The 21,670-nt window shown below is 54.9% G+C and overlaps 1 protein-coding gene and 2 long non-coding RNA genes across 8 annotated transcripts in view; 2 read left to right on the top strand and 1 right to left on the bottom strand.

Annotated features, from left to right (window-relative positions):
- Positions 1–8,802, bottom strand: part of CLN8 (CLN8 transmembrane ER and ERGIC protein) — a 44,925-nt gene extending 36,123 nt beyond the window's left edge. The window contains exons 1-2 of one of the 2 annotated variants that reach the window (XM_042982850.1): positions 8,120–8,802; positions 5,831–5,942 (exon numbers count right to left, since the gene is read on the bottom strand). The gene's annotated coding sequence lies outside the window, so the exon portion shown is untranslated. Of the gene's footprint in view, positions 1–804; positions 921–5,830; positions 5,943–8,119 lie in introns of those variants that run through there. The other variant, XM_042982851.1, reaches the window with a different exon arrangement.
- LOC122237812 lies at positions 305–6,685 on the top strand. Its single transcript, XR_006216458.1, has 2 exons — positions 305–504; positions 5,863–6,685. It is a non-coding gene; the product is annotated as an uncharacterized LOC122237812 (long non-coding RNA).
- A 20-nt stretch (positions 8,803–8,822) lies between the features above and the next one.
- LOC122237809 overlaps positions 8,823–21,670 on the top strand; it is a 43,400-nt gene continuing 30,552 nt past the window's right edge. For 2 of the 5 annotated variants that reach the window (XR_006216453.1, XR_006216454.1), the window contains exons 1-2: positions 8,823–9,353; positions 20,290–20,652. This is a non-coding gene — a long non-coding RNA (uncharacterized LOC122237809). The remainder of the gene's footprint in view (positions 9,354–20,289; positions 20,653–21,670) is intronic. The other 3 variants (XR_006216452.1, XR_006216455.1, XR_006216451.1) reach the window with 2 other exon arrangements.

The raw sequence follows: 21,670 nt of genomic DNA, 5'->3' as shown, positions 1-21,670 counted from the left end.
CCGAACGGAACCGCGGGGGCGGGGCCTAGCGCGGACCGGACGGAACCGCGGGGCGGGGGCGAGGCCTAGCGCGGGACCGAACGGAACCAGGGGCGCGGGGGCGGGGCCTAGCGCTGACCTAACGGAACCGCGGGGCGGGGGCGAGGTCTAGCGCGGCACCGAACGGAACCGCGGGGGCGGAGCCTAGCGTGAACCGGACGGAACCGCGGGATGGGGGCGGGGCCTAGTGCGGGACCGAACGGAACCAGGGGCGCGGGGCGGGGCCTCACGCGGACCTAACGGAACCGCGGAGGCGGGGCCACGGGGGCGCGGACCTGGCTCCGACTTGAGGCCCCTGCCCTGCCTGCCCTGTACTCTCGGTTGTGCGCAGACCCTCGCCGCCCTCGTCACGCCCCAGGCTGACCCCTGGAGAGTCCAGGCTGTCCAAGGAAAGGGGCCGTCTGACAGACCCCACCGTCGCGGGGGTGCTGGGTCCCCGCAACGTCTTTGTGCCCACCGCCCACGGTAGGGCCCGGGGATCGCGCACTGCAGAGACAAGCCCGCGGAGCCCCGCCCCCACCGGGACATCACGGAGACCCCACGGAGCCCCCCACCTGAAAATTCACGGAGACCCCATGGAGCTCCCCCCCACCCCGGGGACCCCACCGAGTCCCCTCGGACCCCCCACTGAGTCCCCGCGGAGCCACACCCCCCCCCCTCGGGGACCCCACCGCGACCCCAAGGAGCCCCCCCCCCCCCGGGATTTCACGGAGACCCCACACAACCCCCACTGGGACCCTCCCCCCGGAGGCCCCCTCCCCTCACCCGGAAGCCCAGGGATGCAGCTCATGGCTGGGCCGCAGCTGGAGGCCCCAGCTCCACGCCACACCGGGGTGACTCAGCAATCAGAAGCTTGGAAATGGGGAACATTCAGATAGTTTCACTTCCCAACCGTGGCCTTTGGCGAACAGGGACTTCTCTCGACCCTAGTTTCTGGTCTGCAAAGTCCGTAAGACTGCCCCACTGAGTGGCCTGTCCCGACTGTCACTCCTCCTCTGTGTGTGGTTTTGTGAACCCCTGGAGGCAAAGCTTGGGCACACGGTGTTAATGTCATCCCCTGGGAACTCCTTATCTTCCGGAGAAAGCAGTTGTTTTAGTCTCCCCAGGACCCTGGTTGCTTATGGTGGCTTGTGGTTTCCAGAGCCCCTCTGGGCATGTGATGGATATCCAGCAGGCCCCCTCTCCTGGCCGTGTGCCCCCCACATCACCTCATCACCTGGGCTCCTGGCCCTCAGAATCTGCTTCTGTGAAACGGAAACTAGGACAGCATCCACTCGGAATACTGCCCAGGGAATTAGATGTTATGATGGGAACAGTGGCTGGCATTATATTGGCATTCAGTGCCTGCTACTTACTTAGTCATACAAAGTCATTAACTGTAGGAACTGCCAACTGGGTGTCAAACTCCCCTGTCCTTATCTTCACCGTCCAGGTGAGGCAGCCTCCAGAACGAAGACCTCCATGGGAAAGGCAAAGCTTGCTGGCCTTGCCTGTGCCCCTGGTTTCTCGCGTAGTTCAAGAACCAGCCCACAGAAGACAGAGCCCAGGGGCTTAGAATTGGGGGTTTGGTTTTTGAGTGAAGATCGCCAGGCAGCCTGGCCTTGAGTAAACCCCCTGGCTTTGGACCCAGACAGCCCTGGCCTCCAGGACCACCAGCTTCGAGAAGTTGGCGTGCACCCTCTCAACCCCTGAGCTCTGTTGGGAAATGTGGGAACAGCACCTGGTAGGGGGCTCTGAGGTCTCCAGGGGCGCTGACTCATCCGGGCACAGCTCCAGGTCAGCACGCAGTAGGGCCCTTGCCCCTGAATATTCCCCTGAAGCCTTTTCTTCCTTAACCACATCTACCACCGCCGGACACTTTGTGTTTTTATGTGTTTGTTTTAATTATTTTTTATTTTCTGTGTCTTTCAACTAAAATGTGCCCTGCATGAAGAGGGACTTGGCCCTGCTCCCTCTTTTTTTTTTTTTAAACCGTTTATTTTGAGAGAGTGAGAGTGGGGGAGGGACAGAGAGAGGGAGAGAGAATCCCAAGCAAGCTTTGTGCTGTCAGCAGGGAGCCAGACGTGGGGCTCAGTCTCATGAACCCTGAGATCATGACCTGAGCCCAAATCAAGAGTCAGACGCTTAACCCACTGAGCCAGGCGCCACCCCACCCCCCACTCCCTAGAACGTCCTCAGTGACTTGTGAAAAGCCCTTTAACCTGCACCCACATGCCTGCACCCATCCAGCCTCCAACATGAGAGGCCCTCAAACACTTTATTGAGCTAAGAATATGACAGATCCTGAGTCACATGCTTTTGTTTTGTTTTAACCACTGCCCATGTACATCTGGGGCCAATGTGGGGATAAAGTAAAGCGTTTTAACTGTGAATGTTCTTTGAAAGTAAGGTATCAGAAAATTAGTCTATACCTTCAGCACATCAGGAAGAAGGTTTCCATTCCCATTCAGGTTTTCAAGTTCAGCGTTTTTTTTCTGGTGTGTGCCACCTTGCTTTAGGTGAAATCCTGGTCCTGAGTGTCACATAAAAATGTAGCTATAGGGGCACCTGGTGGCTCAGTGGGTTGAGCATCCGACTTCGGCTCAGGTCATGATCTCCTGGTTCGTGTAGTCCAGCCCCGCATCGGGCCCTGTGCTGACAGCTCGGAGCCTGGAGCTGCTTCGGATTCTGTGTCTCCCTCGCTCTCTGCCCCTCCCCTGCCTGTGCTTTGTCTCTCTCTCCCTCAAAAATAAGTAAAGATTTAAAAACTTGTTTTAAATGTAGCCGTAGTGGTGACTGTGCGCTGGTGCGGTGCGCGGACTCTCGGGTTGCCTCCCTTTCCTTGCCCTCAGTGCCACCTTATGAATACGGAGCTGAGGCTCATAGAAACCAAGCGACAACTTGCTCAGTCAGTCTCATAGGCAGAAACCGCCTCAGCTAGAATTTAAATGTTCAAGGACTGTGCCTTTCCACTCTGCCCTCTTTGGTGCATCGTGGTAAGATCAGTCATTTGGAAAACAATCCAGAGACAACCAGTAATAAATAACCTGGTGCAACTCAGAAGACAGACGGCACTGCAGCCTTATTTCTGCTCACAGGGGACCCGCGGGACTGTCCTCCCGGTGAGGCCATAGGGATCCACGGACTGTCTTCCTACTGAGGCCCCTGTGGGTCCAAGCGGGTCACCGGCCCCTCCCTCCAGCAGATGCCACAACATATCTACTGTGTGTGACACAGCCTGGCAGGTGCTTTCCGGAAATGGTTCATTCACAACCATTTGGCTGGCCTGGCACGTCCCGGGATGCGAGTAGGCGTATTCTCGCACTTCCTAGGTGAGAAAGCCAGGGCTCCAGTGTGGTAAGGTCAAGGAATCTGTCCCCTCCCCTCAGCTGCTGAAAGATGAGGCTGACTTTTGAAATTCAAGGCCATGAGGTGTTTGGAGGCAATTGAAACTGATTTTTTAGAGGCTGTGGGTAGGACAGTTTTAATATTGCCTTTCCTTTCTGATTGTGTAAGCAATAAGGCTCATTGCTTGCTTAAGAACAAGACAAATTTTTTAAAGACATTAATTAGCAGGGGTGGGGTGGGTGCAGTGAGATTTCTCCTCTTCTTTTTTCTTTCCTTTTTTTTAATTTTTTATGCTCACTTCTTTTTGCAACAGAGTGCAAGTGGGGGAGGGGCAGAGAGAGAGGGAGACCCAGAAGCTGAAGATGGCTCCAGGCTCTGAGCTGTCAGCACAGAGCCCGACGACGAGGCGCTTGAACCCACGAACCGTGAGATCATGACCTGAACAGAAGTCAGACGCTTAACCTACTGAGCCACCCAGGTGCCCCTCTGGTTATTTGTCGGTAAGAACCAAGAAATAAGTGGACGGGTTGTCATGGGGGGAGGGGGAACTTTCCCCTTTTAAATCCCTGTATTTGTTACCAGAGAGCGCAGTTAGCTGAGGAGGAGAGATATTCCAAACAACATTTTAGGGGTGCCTGGGTGGCTCAGATGGTTGAGTGTCCCACTTCGGCTCAGGTCATGATCTCACGGTTTGTGGGTTCGAGCCCCTGGTCAGGCTCTGTGCTGACAGCTCAGAGCCTGCTTCAGATTCTGGGTCTCTGTCTTTCTCTGCCCCTCCCCTGCTCACAGTCTGTCTCTCTCTCTCTCTCAAAACTAAATAAACATTAAAAAAAATTTTTAATACATTGGACCCCAGTTCACGATCTGCAGACCACAGATCAGAAACGAACACAGGATTCTCTGGACACCTGCACTGCCAATGAGTAGGTTCTCGGCCCCGCTGTGATGGAGATGCTCCCTGACCTGCTCTCCTGGGGCTCCTCTTACCCTCAAGGCCCCAACCTTGGGGCTCTGCCCTTGCACGCTCCGTCCAGTTGTGGCAAAATCCCTACCCTTGACACATCTCCTCAGCCTGCTTTGGCAAGAATGCTGTTGGGCTGGTCCAGCGGGAATGCCCCAGCGTGAGGCTTCCCACCCACAGGCACCCCAACACGCACCCGCCTCGGCTATAACCCACTTTTCCTTGTGGTGGACTTGCCCACCACCCCATCCCCTACTGCAAAGCCCACCGCGGGGACACCGCATCAATGGCGGTAGTTTCCTGAATAATGCCTGTGTCAGCACTCTTCAACAAGTGTCATGGGGAACATTTCTTCGACAATTGTGGCAAAATGAAAGCTTCTTAGAAAGAAAAAAAAAATGCCAGAGAAGAATGCATTCTCTTGGAATCATTCCTGCCTATATGAGTATTCACTGCATCTGACTCTTTTCTGAAAAGTATGTGTTTGAACCACAAAGCATGGTTTTGATGGCTCACGTCCAAGATTTTCAGAGGGCCCTGAACTGGGGTCCCTTTGCTTGGGCTGGTGTTGCGACCTGGGAAGGTGTGAGTGACCTCTCTGAGCCACAAACCTACAAGGCTAGAATTCATCTCAAGTGTCCGGGAACATCAAGGCTTCTGCTCCGTGAGTGTCAGCTGAGCCAGGGCGGGGCTCTCTCTGCAGGACAGGATGATCTGGAAGCTGAAGGCTGTGATTATCTTGGCCCAGAAAGAATCATGAGTCTCGGTTGGCCAAACACACAACCAAAACAACCAGCGTTTAAAAAAGTGCCTCGATAAGAGTGTGTTTGTTCAAGGACCAGGAAGCCAGGCTGTTCCAGAGCGGCCCTGCCCAAGCCGAGCCCGGGCTAGCCAACCCCTCCTGGGGGCACAGGGGGTGCGTGGGACACTTGGGTCTTCGCAGCCGGTGGGGGTGGGGCTGAGGCCCTTCCGGGGCGGAGGCTGCTGCACCCACAGACACAGAACAGCACCCACAACGAAGGCAGGCAGTAATGCAGAGGCTCAGAAACCCTCACCAACTGTGAACTCACAGGAGCCCAGGCTGCGGTATGCTAAGCAAGCCTTCCCCCCGCCCTCCCCTCCCCCCCCCCCCCCCCCCCGCAGGTCTGCCCGGTTCCATCCCCTGGAAAGGGGGGCAGAAGGGGCTCATCCACTGAAGGAAGTGGTGCAGCCTTGAGGAATGTTTAAGTCAGAGCTGCAGAGACAGGATCCCTGCGATCCCTTGGGATTTTTTTGTTTTACCTCAGGTACTAGTTTGGGAACAGACTTACAGGCTCAAAAGTCGCCCTCTCCTCCGCCCCCCGCCCCCAGCACAAAGTATAATGCGACGCACAAATCAAATATCTAGGCACGGAAAAGGAAATGAGAGGCAGTGTGTTTCGAGGGTCAGGTCGAACATGACACAGCAGGCAGATCCCCACAGCAGGTGGGCCCTTCTCGAACCGCCGCACAGTGAGAACTTACCTGAGTGTTGTTTCTGCTCTACCTCCTGGCAGGTGCACATTTACAGGGAGAGGCAGGTGCCGCCAGAAGTCACCAGCAGGAATCAGGAAACACTCCCCCGGTTCTGGTCTCCCTGTAATAAGTCACAGCCCTCGTGAAGGAGCCGGACCCGGGCCTCAGGCTCGCCCCTTCACGTCTGTTTGCAGGCCCCCAGGAACCAGACGACCTTCCGTCTTCTCTGGTGCTGGCTGCTCAGTGGCCCGGCGCACGGCCTCCTCTGAAGGTGACAATTACAGGTCTGAGTCACTGAGGGCGGAACACGATGTCTGTAGGGCTCCCACTGGCTGGGGCTGTCCACCCTCACCCCTGAGGGAAGCTGGTGCGGGGACCCCGTGCTCACACCCGAGACTTCGGGCAAACCTGGCCGTCAGGAGCCTACCAGCCAGACCGGCCGCACCAGGGTCTGACCTGAGCCAAAGCGGTGCTCGGCCATGACTCTGGAGTTGGGGGTCACATGTCTCCACCAGGAGTACGGCCGGACCTTCATTTCGGCACACCGGCCAAGAGGGCCGTTTACTCTTTTCTGCCAATAAATATTACCCGTGGAAGTCACTTAGCTCTGACTCCCAGGCGTCCGGGAGCCAAATTCTTGCTACTATACAACCTACTGATAGGAGATAACAAAGCGGTACGTGCTGGAGTTTACAGATAGCAGGAAAACAGAGATTACTCTTGGGGCAGTTACTACCTGTAGAAAGCAATACTACCCACACATATAACGCTTTTGTTCATAACGCGTGCTTTATAAACATTATTTTACTGGAGTATGTGCTCAAAGAAGATTAAAGTAAATAAATAAACAAACATGACCGTTTCTCTTTGCCTTGACACATTTCAAAAGGGGCAGAGGCATTGCTCTAAAATAGAATGTGTTCCCGGGGTGCCCAGGGGGGTTCAGTCGGTTAAGCATCTGACTGTTGATTTCCACTCAGGTCACAATGTCACAGTTTATGAGTTTGAGCCCTGTGTCGAGCTCTGTGCTGACAGTGTGGAGCCTGCTTGGGATTCCCGCTCTCTCTCTCTCTCTCTCTCTCTCTCTCTCTCAAAATACACATAAAAAAAACCCAAAAAACGTGTTCTCAACTGAGAAACTAAATCTCGGTTTAAATCGTTATGTCTGTGTGGTTTGTGTATCAATCCTGTGTTTTGCTTTCTATGTTTTAGGATGCTTTGATACGTGGGGGCCTCCCTGACGTCAGGGGGACTGCGTCCCCTAGGGTGGTGACGACACCCCACCCGCCCGCCTGCTTTCTCCGGCTCTCAGCCGTGGGGCTCTGACCCCCGGGGCAGCCCCTGGACCCAGAGGAACTGAAATTACTCAGACCTGCCAGTCCCCGGTATGGTCAGCTGTCCCCTTGCCGGCTCAGTCCCTCCTATGAAAACCACAGTAAGGCTTCCCCCCTCACTTCTTCTGCCCCTGACAGACCCCGGGGCCTCCAGGGGGGTGGCCCCGTGGGACCTGCCCTGCCTCCTGTGTCCAGGAATCTGCGACCTTCAGCCGCTTCCTTCATGACGATCACTTCGTGCCTGCGTGTCTCACGAGGCCTGCGTCCCGCAGATCCCAGGCATACACCCTCCGCTCAGTTGTGTACCTCCATTTTCAGAAGAACCAACAGTTCTTTCAGCCCGGTTGAAAACTAACAAATAAAAACCCAAACACCAAAAGTCGCCTAGAAACAGAACGCAGCCGACAGCAGCAGGAACAAAACAGTGAGTTTACAAGGTGTCTGTGTTTAAAATCCTCGTGGGTAAGAAGATGTTGGGAGACCGATGCTGCTTTCTCTACGTGGCGTCCGGGGCTCAGAGCTGAGGGCCGGATGGTTTACGGGGCCCACAGTCTGAGGTGGATAAGAACATCTGAAGTCAGCTCCCCAAGGGCTTTGCTAAGAGACAGCAGCCCCCCCCCCGACAGGAAGGCACGCCGGCCCGTCCCTCGCCTGCCCTGCGCCCTCCTGGTGTTCCCCGACGTGAAGCCATTCGCTGGCCAACCGAGTCTCCGTCGGTGTAGACGGCACCGGGGGCATCTTTGAATTGCGGGGCCCCGCCCGCCCACCAGAGAGTCGTCGAGGCGGCCGGCCTCGGGGGTGGCCGGTGCCCCAGAGTCGGAAGGGACCCGGCGCGGGTCAGCCGGAAAGACGGCCGCAAGGCTGCCGGGCTCCCTTTCTCTGGCGCTCAGAGGCTGCGACAGACACCTGACCGCGCAGGCCGCCCTGTGACACTGCCCAGTCCTTCCCGCCAGCAATGCCAGACCTGAGGGCGGGCTCTTCCAGGCGGAAACGGGCAAGCTTTGTGTCCGGAACGAGCACCCTCGGGGGATTTAGGTTTGTCTTCTGTGCCGCCGGCACTGTCCACAGGGACCTGGTCCACACGGGACCTCACTGTCAGCAGGGCAACTGACACTGGACTTGCTCGGCTGAGTGTCTTCCGCTCCACGTTTTCGACCGGCATTAAGGCGCGTGGGGTGCAGGCTGGCGGCTCTCTCCTGTGTCATGCGGTCGGTCACACTGTCACCTGTGAGGTGTCCCGGGCATCGAGGCCCTAGATCAACACCCTGTGTTACAAGAGACGCAGGCCCCAGAGGGACAGTCCCCAGGACACGTTGACCGGAGCCACAGAGAAGCGGCTGGGGCCAGTCGGGAACGTGGGACACTGGGCGGGACAAGCCAGCGAGCCGGGAGTGAGGAAAAGGGGTCCGGCGTCCGTGGAGGTCACAACGGCCCAGCGTGCTGCGTGAACCCCGGCCTGCCGTGACCAACGCGGAGCGCCCGTCTTCCCGGGACTTCCGCTGATCTTCCTGGGCGGTAGGGGGCGTGGTGAGGTACAGGAACGGTCACTCACGGGAGAAATGGGCGGAGTCGAGTCGAGAGTCCATGGCGCCTGCGCAAAGGCTCAGCGGCCTGGGCGGGGCGCGAGCGTGGGCGCGAGCGTGGGCGCGAGGGCTGCTGGGTGACGACGGCCGGTCGTGGCCGAGCCCGGTGTCTGGAACGTGGGTATTCATCTTCTCATTTAAAATCCTCTTCTGTGCACTTAACCGCTCTCAGTCGGCGGGAAAACGTACTTGACCGCGAAACCGTTCTCGCAACGCCCGCTCGCAGGGTGCCCCTCGGGCTCCCGAAGACGAGCCAGAGCGGAGGTGACGGAGACTGCGCGGCTCCTGTGTGCGCAGGCGCCGGGCCGGCGCGGGACTTGTCTGCCTCGGTTCCTTTTCCTGGACACGGGGCCGGTCACCTTCCTGCCACTGCGCTGCAACCAGGCGGCCCACAGTGCGGCCACTTCGGGTTGCTAAATATCTAGATACTTCCGGCCCGCATTGCCAGGTCCACTAGGCGTCCCCACCGTCCGGTAATTACCGTCGCGCTGCCTGGCGGCCGAGTCTTCTGCGTGTGGCCCCCCTCACCTCCCGGCCCCGCCGTGGGATCCGTCAAGCTAGTACTTTCCACGAGCCAAGCCCTTGGGACGGCGCCTGCCACCGGATGAACACTCGGTAAGCGTTTGCGACTAGTGGTAAGTCTCTCATTTTTCCAGAAGATTCGATGCGCAGTCTCTGTTTGTTTTATGTTAAAAGAGTAGGCAGAAGGTCAATGTTGAAGTAGTTAAGTTCTTAACTGAAGTGCGTAATTAAATGTTAATTGAAAAGAAGAGTAGACAAGGTCTGTGAGACGTTCAGGTGGATGTGCCCCGCGCTGACATGTTACCTGCAAATTCAGGGGGAGAAAGAAAGTTGTTGGAAAGGGGAGCCTGCGTGCAAACGAGTCTGCGGGTTAATCAGGTGGGCCCGTTGCGGGCCACCTGGGGCTGTCACCGTCTGTTTCAAATCCAGGCACGTAGCTTCTTAATGAGGACTTTGGTGAGCGGCGTTGAATTCTCAAGGGCATTTGCAGGGACCCAGCAGGAGATCCGTGGAGCCCAGGAGGCCGCCCTGGAGGTGGGGTGCCGCGGGAGAGGCGGCTGGGGGGCCTGGGTGGGGGGGTCAGGGAGGGCAGGAGGGGCGCGCCGTGGGGCCCCAGGACAAGGGTCCTTCCTAGTTGAGGCTCATCACTGTGAACTCAACCCTGTGAGGTAAGCACTGGGGAGTTTAAACACTGGATTGTAAACTCTGTGTGAAGACGTCTTGAGGCCTGAGAACTGATATGGTGGCAGTTGGGGGGGGGGTCCCTGAGGCACCACGTCCCACTGGTGCCTGGGTCCAGCTGTATCCATCTAACAGGCACCTAGTTAGGCCGACCCTGGGGCGGAAGTACGGAATGACCTGGCGTCTTCTTAGCCGCCCGCCCCGCGACAGCTCCCAGTCCAGGAGCGAAAGAGAGGGGTCCCCTCCACCTGTGTTGTCCCAGGGAGGTTTCCAGGGACTGAATGTCTGCATCCTCCCCCAAGGTGACGGGACGGTGCCAGGAGGTGGGGCCCCGGCGGGTGATCAGGCCTCGAGGCGGGGGCCTCATGGGGGGATTAGCGTCCTTCGCTCTCTCCCCGCGTCTGCTGTGCCACGGCCCCGTGGGCCCCGGGAGGAGACTTCTCACCACACATGGGCTCTGGTGGCACCCGGATGTCCACCTTCCGCCTCCAGAACTGAGAGGAATGCCTGTGGTCTAAGCCTCCGGCTGTGGTTTTCTTTGCTATGGACGCCCGTTCGGACGAAGACACGGGCGTCCCGGTCATATATGTGCATCTGTTTCTGTAATGACACGGGCGCTGTGTGCGTGACGCATATTTACGGGAGCGCCGAGGAATGACGCGTACAGGCCGCTAGCGAGTGTCGGGGCTGGGCTCTGATGCACAACCTGTGCCTTCCCGCGCCCCGGGTCTGGAGGACCTGGCCCCTCATAACTGGGACGCTTGGGACGACAGAAATGTGTTTTCTCGAATCCTGGAGGCTGGACGTCCGAGGTGGGGGTGAGGGCAGGGCCGGTTCCCTCTGGAGGTGCTGGAAGGGTCTGCTCCGGTCACTCTCCCCGCTTCTGGTGGTTCCCTTCACGTGCCGGCTCCCCACGTGCGTGCCTGCCCGCTGCGCTGACTCCAGATTCCCCTTCGTACAAGGAGAGCTGGCGTCCTCCACTCGGAGCCACACTGATGGCCTCGGGTTACCTTGACTACCTCTGTGAAGACCCTATTTCCATAGAAGGTCACATTCTGAGGTCCTGGGGGTCACGACTCCCAACGTACCTGGCTTGGGGGTTGGGCACCTGAAGGGATCGCCCCCCTGAATCCACAACCCATCTCTTAATGGCTAATTCCACTAACTCATCACTAGATGATGCTAGAGGGTAGGTTTCTTATCCGGGAGACTAGCTTTACCACTGAATTTTCATAGTTGTAGACATTTGGCAAGTTTTAGAAGCATCATTACTGGGTTTCAGTTGTATGAGTTCACCTTCGAGACATTTAACACCGTGTCCTTGGGATAGACAGAATTTATACAAATTTAGGGAAGTTTCTATTCTTGGGATTTGTATTTGATATAAAATACACTTTATAAATGCATTTTGATGCACATTGGTACTGGTTGTTGATACATATCTGGGCGGTACGTGGTACGTGTCCACAGGGCCCCCCCCCCCTGTGCACGCTTACTCAGGAATATAGCAACAGCTCCAGGAGGAAGCCAGGCGGGAGGGCAGGGAGGGCCAGTGACTCACAGGTCACTAGCCTGGGGGTGGAGCAGAGGAGGAGGGGGGCTGAGCACGCCGTCCTCACAGTCACTGTGCCTGTATTTACTGTGGGGGGAGGGGAGGGACTGGCTGGTAATTCCTACAGATTCAGGCAGAAAGCTTTGTAATAAGTCACAGAAAACGAGATGCATACCAACTTCAGGGAACACAATGAGGGGCTTGTCCTGTCCCCTGCCCCGCCCCCCCAGTTCGCCTTGGCAACCCGATTCTCTTCTTACTTCTCTTTGTTTGGGGGGATGGGGAGCAAAAACAAGCAAGTGTAGAAACAGAACCTTCCTGAGAACTCAGGGCGCAGGAGGCAGGGGTCCTGGGGGTCCTTCCCCTCAGGACAGGGGAGGGAACCTCCAGATCCCACATGCTAGGGAGGCCCTGGGGAAACTCAGTGTGGCAAGGGCGCAGCTCGGCGTTGGCCAGGCCCAAATTCCGGGGGGCAGGACCCTCCGTCCTGCATAGGCATGCCTCATCCAGCCATCCGGCTCTGGTTGCTGTGACAAATCCCACGGACAGACAGGAAGTCCTTGTGGGGCTCTGCTTAGGATAGCAAGGCACCTGGCATGGAGAGCAGGGGGTCATGCACGGGCAGAGAGGACACCCTGGAGTTCGGATGATGACAGGTAGGGTGGCCATGGTCACCCTTGCGGAACGTTGGGACCAGGGGAGGTCGGGTGTGGCTGGCTTTGTCTCGGTGCTGCAAAAGCATTCGGTCGGACGGAGTTTTTTTTAACGTTCTTGCACTGCAAAATGTGAACGATCTGAGCTTTAAGATTTAAACATCCTTAGGCATTCAAAATAAGGACCAGAAGCCACAGACGACACGTGGAGTGTCACCTCAGCATTCTGTCGCCCAGCAAACCACCAGAAGTGAACAGACACCAGTTTGAGAACTCAGGGTCTCAGGGTAGAAACTTGCAACTGTGAGATAAGTCAGCCCTCAGGAGGTGGGGGGGGGGGGGTGTGGGGCCTGAAATCAGGATTCCTCAAGATACACATGGGAGTGAAAACACGGTATCTGTCTTTCTCTGCCTGACTTATATCACCCTCCAGTTCCATCCACGTTGTGGCAAAGGGCAGGATTTCATCTTTCTCGTTGCCAAATAGTATTCCCTGTTTATATAAACCACGCATCGGTGATGGACGTTTGAGAAACTCAACAGAAGACCATGGGGGAAGGGGAAAAAGTAGTTCAAACAGAGGGGGGCCGGCTAACCATTTAAGAGAATATTGAATACTGAGAACAGACTGAGGGTCGATGGGGGGTGGGGGTGGCTGGGTGATGGGCACTGAGGAGGGCACCTGTGGGTACGAGCACTGGGTGTTGTATGGAAGCGATGAGTCCCGGGAATCTACTCCTGAAGCCAAGAGCACACTGTCTACACTCTATGTTAGCTAACTTGATGATAAATTCTATGTATAAAAATAAAATAAAATGTAAAAATAAATAAAGTGAAACCGGAGGACATGAAAATGCATGTGCCCTCAAAAACACAGAACTCACGGATTGAGACGCTGTTTTCCCATAAATGCCTGCTTGACAGGAAACCGAGGTAATACTAGAATTTTCTCGAATGACCCTAGTGGGGCTGGTGTCACCAGATAAGCTGAATTGAGCTTTTGTTTGTGTGACTGCGGTGGTTTTGTCGGCTGGGGGAGGTTTCTGGGCTGGTCTTCATTTGTTTAGATTTTAACACTCTGGGTGAACTCTCCCCTCTGGACACTCGCTGCCGCTCACGGCCCCAAGTCCCCATGGCCTCGCCTGCGGCTGGTGTGCTCGTCCGGTGGCAAGTCCCTGCTGTTCCCGAAGACACTCCTCCTTTTGACAGTTCCGCTCGGTTTGTGTCACTTTCAAGGTCAATTGAGTATAGTTACCAATAGTCTATGGTAGTCTTTTTTTTTTTTTTTTTAATTTTTTTTTTTTTAACGTTTATTTATTTTTGAGACAGAGAGAGACAGAGCACGAATGGGGGAGGGTCAGAGAGAGAGGGAGACACAGAATCTGAAACAGGCTCCAGGCTCTGAGCAGTCAGCACAGAGCCCGACGCGGGGCTCGAACTCACATACCGCGAGATCGTGACCTGAGCCGAAGTCAGACGCTTAACCGACTGAGCCACCCAGGCGCCCCAGTCTATGGTAGTCTTAACATTCGCTAAGAGGGAAGACAGAATTTCTCGTCACATGTGACACATTTGTAGTACCGAACTTACGGTGGCCATCCCGTCACAACTGGGCACGTAGCCAGGCCTTCCGCCTGATATACCCAACCTGCAATGTCACATGTCCACCTCAGCTCGATTAAGAAGAGGAATTCGGGAGACGGAAACTCATCCCTCCCGTTACTGTCTTCATGATGGCTCACCTCTGTGCTTGGATCTCTACCTGGGCGGCCTCAGATATAAGTATCAGCATCATTGGTTCAACTTGTCTCCATCACTGCTGCCCATCTCAGGACGTGGGTCTTTATGGGGAAGAGAGTTTTCCATCCTGGAAAGAACCTGTGCATTTCATTTTCTAGGTCACAGAGCCCTCCTGCAGTGTTTACCAAGCGCCTTCTGTGTGCCAGGCTGGTGCCCAGTGACCCTGAGGGGCTCTTCCTGAGGATTTTCCTTCCTGGCCCATTAGGGGGACGTGTTCATGCTTGGGGCTCACTTCCTTGGGCAGGGGAAGAGCTGGGCCCCTGGGGGGGAAACCTGAGGCCCTGGGTGGGGGGTGGGGAGCTGGGCCCCTGGGTGAGGAGATCTGAGTCCATGGGGAGGAGACCTGAGTCCCTGAGTGGGGAGCTGAGCCCCTGGGGGGAGAGACCTGAGTCCCAGGGTGGGAGGAGCTGGGCCCCTGGGGAGGAGACCTGAGTCTCTGGGGGGGTAAGCTGGGCCCCTGGGGGGAGAGACCTGAGTCCCAGGGTGGGGGGAGCTGGGCCCCTGGAGAGGAGACCTGAGTCTCAGGGCAGGGGTGGGGGAAGCTGGGCCCCTGGGGAGGAGACCTGAGTCTCCTGGGAGGGGGAGACCTGAGTTCCTGGGCCCCTGGGGAGGAGACCTGAGTCACTTGGGGGGGGGGGTGCTGGGCCCCTGGAGAGGAGACCTGAGTCCCTGTGGGGGGTGCTGGGCTCCTGGGGGGGAGACCTGAGTCCCTGGGGGGGGGGGGCAGCTTGGCCCCTGGGGTGAGACCTGAGTCTCTCGGGTGGGAGGGAGCTGGGCCCCTGGAAAGGAGACCTGAGTCCCTGAGGGGGGGCAGCTGGGCCCCTGGGCAGGGGGGCGGGGGGTAGACCTGAGTTCCTGGGGGGGAGCTGGCCCCCTGGGGGGGAGACCTGAGTCCCTTGTGGGGGGAGCTTGGCCCCTGAGCGGGGGAAGTCCCTGAGTGGGGGAAGCCTGGCCCCTTGCGGGGATACTTGAGTCCCTGGGGTGGGGGGAGCTGGGCCCCTGGGGGGAGACCTGAGTCCCTGAAGGGGGGGAGCTGGGCCGTTGGGAGGGAGACCTGAGTCCCTGGCGGGGGACAGCTGGGCTTGCCCTCACTCAGCTTTGGCAAGTTTACTTCGAGGTGCAACACAATTCCCTATGAGGTGTATTGTTCCCCTGTCATAAGAACAAAGCAACTGAATGAAACCTAGGATGCCCCATTGACCTCCTGCTTGAGTCCAAGCCCAAGGTGGGGGCCATTGTGAACCAGATGATGTTTACCGTTTCCATCGTGTGCATGCAGGTAACCAGGTAACTGGCTTCTGCCTCCCTCCCGCGCTTCTCTCCCCCTTCCCTTTCTTTCTCTTGTGTGTAGCACGTTTAAAAGGTGTGAAACAGGAAAGTGGACTGGGAATAATGAAATTGTGCGTTGAAACAAGAATTAAATCTGTAATTATATAACCCATGAGAGCTACTATGGAAAACTCCCCACGCTCCCCATCGGTGCCTGATTGATTGATCTTCATGGTCTACACCTCCCGACACACAGCTTCCTGCCAGGGATGCTCGTCGTGTCTTGTTGGGCTCATGGCCGTGGAGGAGCATCCGTGCAGAGGACCCACGTACAGTGACACGCGTCTGTCCACCCGCCAGCGGCAGTTGGCAAGTATTTTGCAAACACAAAAATACCTGGCCAGAGACAGCAATTATTGGTTGACTTTAACTAGGGATTAAAATAAAGAGTCATCACTTGCCGGTCCATTTGTGATGCCAATTTTCTTCCTGAGTCGTACCCTGTGGGTGAGTTCAAAGGAGGATTGCTAGTTACAGAACAGAATAATTGCTCTGTGTTCCCAGGGCCACTGTCATTTTGTGACGGCTTGTGTCAAACTGCTCACGGTTTCAAGTACAGTGTTGTCTGGCCGATTCCTTGAACAAAAATCGATGTGCCCAAACAGCATTGACTCTGTGTGTTTGTTAACTTAAAAATCGGTGTTTAACGATGGTACTTATAGTTGTCACCGTCGTCAGCCAGAGCCGAGTCTGCGAGGAACCAGCTCCCAGACGCCACCCTCTGTGCCAGGAGCTCAGGGCCCCAGCGGTCTCCACCGCGTGGATTCTGATGAGTCCAATTTCTTTTGCCTGAAGCCAAAATGTCCCCGGGCAACTATAACAAAAGATGTTTTACTTTGGGAACAAAGTTGTCGCTCAAGTCTGGCGGCCACTTGCGGCTCCTTGTTAATGCCTGAATCTGCACAACACATTTGCCGCGTGTCCATTACTTCAAATGAAGGCTCCCTGTTCAATTTCTTTTATTCTCTTTTTTTATACTTTTTAAAAAATGTTTATTTTAGAGAGAGAGAGAGAGAGAGAGACAGAGCATGAGCAGGGGAGGGGCACAGAGAGGGGGAGACACAGAATCTGAAGCAGGCTCCAGGCTCCGAGTTGTCAGCCCAGAGCCCGACACGGGGCTCGAACCCACAGACTGTGAGATCATGACCTGAGCCGAAGTCGACGCTCAACGGACTGAGCCACCCAGGCGCCCCAATTTCTTCCTGGTTATCATGGTGAGAGCAGGCTGGCACTCTACAACCGGGTGTGTCCAGGGAATTGTTGGCCTCAAAAGCCCAATCTGTATCTCACGTCTGGAAGCTTCCAACAGTCATGTTTCAAATGCAGAAGGAGAGTCTTTCTCAGGGACATTGCTCACTGAAGATCAAGGCAAAAGCCTGTAGTATTTTGGTTTGTTTGCACTATGTCATGAAACCAACGTTTTCTTTGAATACATTTGAATACAATTGACCATTTTGGGATATTTCATAAGTTACCAAATTACGGCCAAATCTCATTAGTGAGTATAAGATCACTGGGAAAGGGCAGGGGAGGATTTAGCAGATGCCTGGGAAGATTCATTAGGATTAGATTCCAATGTTAATGAAGGAAAGTCACCTTGGAGTCTGTCCCCATGGGGGCTCACCAGCTCTGGGCAGGCTGACCTGGGGTGCACCCAGCACCTGGGGTGCCTCCCTCCATGTGGCTGGGGTCACAGCGGCAGGGACAGACCCCGCGCTGGCAGCGAGTGCAGTGAGGAACCACGCAGGGCGTGGGGCTTCGAGGCAGAGACGGGCAGTGTGGAGAGAGGGTGATCTCTCACTGGGTGTGGGCACCTACGGTCTCTGCAGTTGCAGAACAAAATCTCGCAGCTGGCAGGGAAAGACATCCTCTGGGGACTCTTCCCCCTCTGCCCCTGTCTTTGCCAGGTGTAAGAGCCATTTCTCAGGCTGACACTGGCTGTTGGCAACCCTGAGGAGCAGGTCAGGTCTCCCCCCTGGACCAAGAGCAGGCGTCCTTCCTGCTGTCTGTTCCGGGGGGCCCCCAAGTGCAGGGATCCCCAGCCGTGCTGCAAACACAGAGCGTGCACGGCCTCGGCCCCCACGGCAGCTCACGGGCCCCTGGGAAGTCGACGTATGAAGGTTTTCTGATCCCGGGTTTCTACCTTTGACCGGCATGAATGCAGCAGTAACAGGCCGGCTCGTTAGCTTATACGTAAAATAAGAACATCGATGACCCTTCACAGACCAATGACACTACTGTAGTTGAACATAAGTGTGAAATCACAACTCTCTCAACCGCGGTATCTCCAGCACAATGCCCAGGACCTAAGTGGTGTTCTACAAATATGTAGTGAGTCAGTGAACGGCGGATAGGGACACAGAAGACTTAGGTCCCTTCATTCACCCAGATGCTCACCGATAAGTGTGTATAAGAATACTGTGAGCATGTGGTCACTGTCACATGCTTTTTTGGGAGCGGGAGCCAGAGATGGAGGATGTCAATATATTTCTTGTGCTCAGAAAGCTCACAGTCTGATCTCAGGCCAGTGAACAGGTGCGTTCTGCTTATGTGGCATATGATGATGGGTTAGATGCAAGGTGGAGCACCGTTTTGGGAAAACAGAAGAAAGTGATCAGCTCCCTTGGGAAGCATGAGGGTGGCAGTCCAAGGAGATGGCTGGGGTCACGTGAAAGCGTGGCAGGAGTCTGTTAAGTCCATGGAGGCGAGGTCCCAGGGCAGAGCTGTGACACTGAATGCTGCAAGAATTTGAAACTGCTCGTGATTGTCCCAGCGGGAGCCCCGGAGATGGGAAGGCATTCGATGATGGAGAGTCCCACCAATGTGAAGAGGAGTCTTCGGATGTTTCAACCAGGAGCCGCCCTTGGGGGATCTGGATCATAGAGACAGCGTTTCGGCAGGTGACAGGGAACAGCCCAGTGGGACACAACGGGAGCATGTGGAGAGGGGGTCCTGGAGGACTATGTGACTGGTCTGACGGGAGCCGGAGGGAGGGACGCCGGCCACCAGCGCTGCAGAGTGGTGTCCCCGGTGCTTCCGGACAGGGGTCTGTGTTGGGAGAGACAGGGGAAGGCTGGTCGGGGAGGCCGGAGGAAGGGGCTGGGGGGCCGCAGGGTCCCGAGGGATCACTGGTGTTTTGCATCCCAGTGGGGTGTCTGTCACAGGGGCTGGGACAGGAAGACCTGCCCGTGGAAACACACACGGAGGTGCGTGTTTCGAGCGTGGCCTGCATGGTCACTGAATCTCGGCTTTGCAAAGTGTATCGTTTGTAGAAAATTGAATTTTTCACACTCTACGTTGTCAGAGCCCATAGCGGTGTAATGAGATCACGTGCAAATGGACTTTCATCGGCACTGGACTCTACTTGTTCAGAGAAAATCCATCGAGTCCATTTGAAACCACAGCAGTCCCATGGTGCGCTCCCAGGAACTCGAGGTGGCGTCATTTGGCGGGATGCCGAAGTTTGAAGTCGTGTCTTCGGAAATCATCACTTCTTTCCTGGTACAACATCTGCGCGATGCTCTTTGCCATAATTGGGAGTCAAGTAACAATTCTCTGAACATACCAAGTGATGCTAACTTAAGAGCTCACGAAACAAAAATAAACAAAAATAAAGAGCAGAAATCTTTCCAATGTCCTGATTGTCAAAAGGCAACTTGTTTTAAATATCACATAACAGAAAGCAAGTCGAAAACATCCAAATGGTTGCCTCTGACTTTTCTAATGGCCGCTTCTTGTTTTGAGGGTGTTGTTGTTTCTAGTCAATGGGCCGTTTGGGGGGCGCGTTGTGGCTTCTAGGGAGGCCGAGGGGACCAGCCGAGTTCTCACCATCACCCCACCCGCTTCCCTTCCTTTGTATTGGGCTGACTTCTGGGAAAACAGCGTTAAACCACTGTTTAACTGTTAAACGATTCGTGTGGATTGAAGTGCAGTTTCCAGTCTAATGCCAGGTAAGTGAAAACTTTCACCAAAGCATTTTGGGACTAAAACGCATATATATACAGGAAGCCTCCTTTTTGCTCTTGACAAGTGTGTTATAGAAACAGGGCAAGTGGAGAACTGAAGTATTAGGTGTGTGCCTTTCTTTTAGAAATGGCTTCTCTGAACAGAAAACTGCTGTAAATGGTGGCGGTTGCCCAGTGAGTTCCGTGGGAAGGGCCCTGTGTGGAGTCAGCCCCATCTCACCCAGCTCCACGGGCTGCCACAGGGTTCCTCCACTGATTGTCACACGCACGGGGTTGCGGGGGAGGTTTGACTCCGCGCCGTCACCTCACCTACCAACCTCAGCGACCAGAGCAGGGAGAGGGAAGGAAACGGTGCTGAGCATGGTCCCCAGTGAACCCAGGGGCAGGGGTGCCAAGCTGCCCTTTCCTGGGACCTCCGCTGGTGCTTCCTTGGGGCTCGGAGGGGCAGACTCGAGAAGGAGGCCCAGGCACGTCTGACCACGCAGGTAGAGGGGAACTGGTGCCTGACCAGCGTGGGGGACGGCCCGCTCCACCCCAAGAGACAGAGCACACTGCATCTCTGGCACTGGCTGCTTGGTGGCGGCCAGGGTCTCGTCCTCCAGGCAGGCCTCCACCATTCCAGGCGGGGCCCCCACTCTTCCGGGGTGGGGGGCTGAGTCACTGCAGACACAGCACCCGGCCTCTCTCATGGAAGCCTGGGTCTGAGACTCAGCATCATGACCTAACAACGTGTCTCCTCTCGTTGCAACTCAAGAGAGTCTAAAACAACCATTAACTAAATACCGTAGTATTTATTAATTTTAAACTCATTTCAATCTGTGCCATTTTTGCATACATATGAAATCTGTAGCCTTAATAAGTGTCCATTTCTTCTTAGTAGATAGAGAAATCGAGGCTAGTTCAACAATGAAATATATAATGGGGGAAGGGTGCCCTTGTCTGTGATAAAACTCTTTGGTCTGTATCATTTTTTTTCTGAGTTTAAAGTAACACGAGAATTCACTCCAATGAAAAGTAAACATTGCTTTTCTCAAAAAATTTAATTGCAGAACTATTTACAAGAGGTGGACATCAGCAATACAGAGATCAAATGAGAGAGGCCTCATCAGAGGGGAGTCGATGGAGAAAACGGTGGGCACGTTTTCCTTATAATCGGCTGAGCGTGGGGAAAAAAAAGTCACGAACAAAGAGAACTCAAATAATGCAACCTGGTGGCGTCTGAAAGAAATGACCAACATTCTGATACGTTATTAACAAGAAGCAAGACGAGGCGGTGACGGACCGCGGGCCGTACGTTCCCGTCGGGTATTCTGCATGCTACTAAACAGAATTTATCAAAAGAACCATAAAAGCATGAGAGAGAGAAGTACGTAAAATAGCTGGATCCCAGTGAGGTGTAACTTTGCACAGAGGTGAATATTTGGCACTCTGCTCATCCTCGTTGATATGGTTTCATATGTATATATATTTATATATATATATATATGTGTATATATATATATTTATATACTTCTTTTTAAAACTTGAACTAAACAGCTAGTTTCCTGGTTCTGACATTCCTTGAACTTCTATAGGAGGCATTGAATTTAGTCCTTAGGCCACCCCTGGGTATTTTGGCACGTAACATGGAGGTGGGTATGTGAACTGGTCTCTAGACAGGAAGGACCTGTACAAGAGGAAAGTGGCTTAGCGATCGGAAATCTGAGTTCAAAAGTAGCCTAGGATTGTTTACTACTTGTGGGGGAAACCTTTGAATTCAGCAAACCAGTTATAAGGTGGAGGGAGGGAGACACATGCTGAGCCCTTTTACCGTGATATGGTCCTAACGCTGGGATGGCAGGGGCGGGGCGTGGGCGTGAGTTGGGGGAAAACCAAAGAATGGTGAGTGGCGTCCATAAAGGACCACAGACAGCCTCTGAGCTCCCTTCACGTGTGTTGGCCGAAGCACAGAGCACACCGTCTACTGGCAAGAGAGAGATTTGTACTTAAATTGGCACAAGAAACCGGGCCGACGTCTTTCGTCATGACCCCTCCCCCACTGAGTACGTGAAAGCTTGGACTCCCAAGCCTTTCAGGTTCGGAATAAGCACCCATGATGAAGAGTCACATAAAATCTAAGAAAGTAGGGCGGTAAGCCTCTGTTACCTTAGTTGGTGTATGTACAAAATCTTTTTAAAAAGTACTGGTGGAGTAGGTAACTAACGTTTCCTCTGCAAAGAAGTTATCTGTCACGTGTTTACACTGAAACTTGAAATAATTTCTTCTCACGCTGGATAGAAATGCGAGGGTTAGGGTTAGCGATTCATAAGGTTACGGACACGTCGCAATGTTGCAGGGATGAAAAGATGGGTGTTTCTTGGAGCGTTCCCGTGGACCACTTCTGCCTTCTCTGAAGCCTGAGCTAGAACAATCACAAAGAGTTGGAATCAG

The sequence above is a fragment of the Panthera tigris genome, chromosome B1, assembly GCF_018350195.1.
Source record: "Panthera tigris isolate Pti1 chromosome B1, P.tigris_Pti1_mat1.1, whole genome shotgun sequence".
NCBI lineage: Eukaryota > Metazoa > Chordata > Mammalia > Carnivora > Felidae > Panthera > Panthera tigris.
Note: the sequence above shows the minus strand (reverse complement) of the source record. Positions and strands in the feature narration are given on the sequence as shown.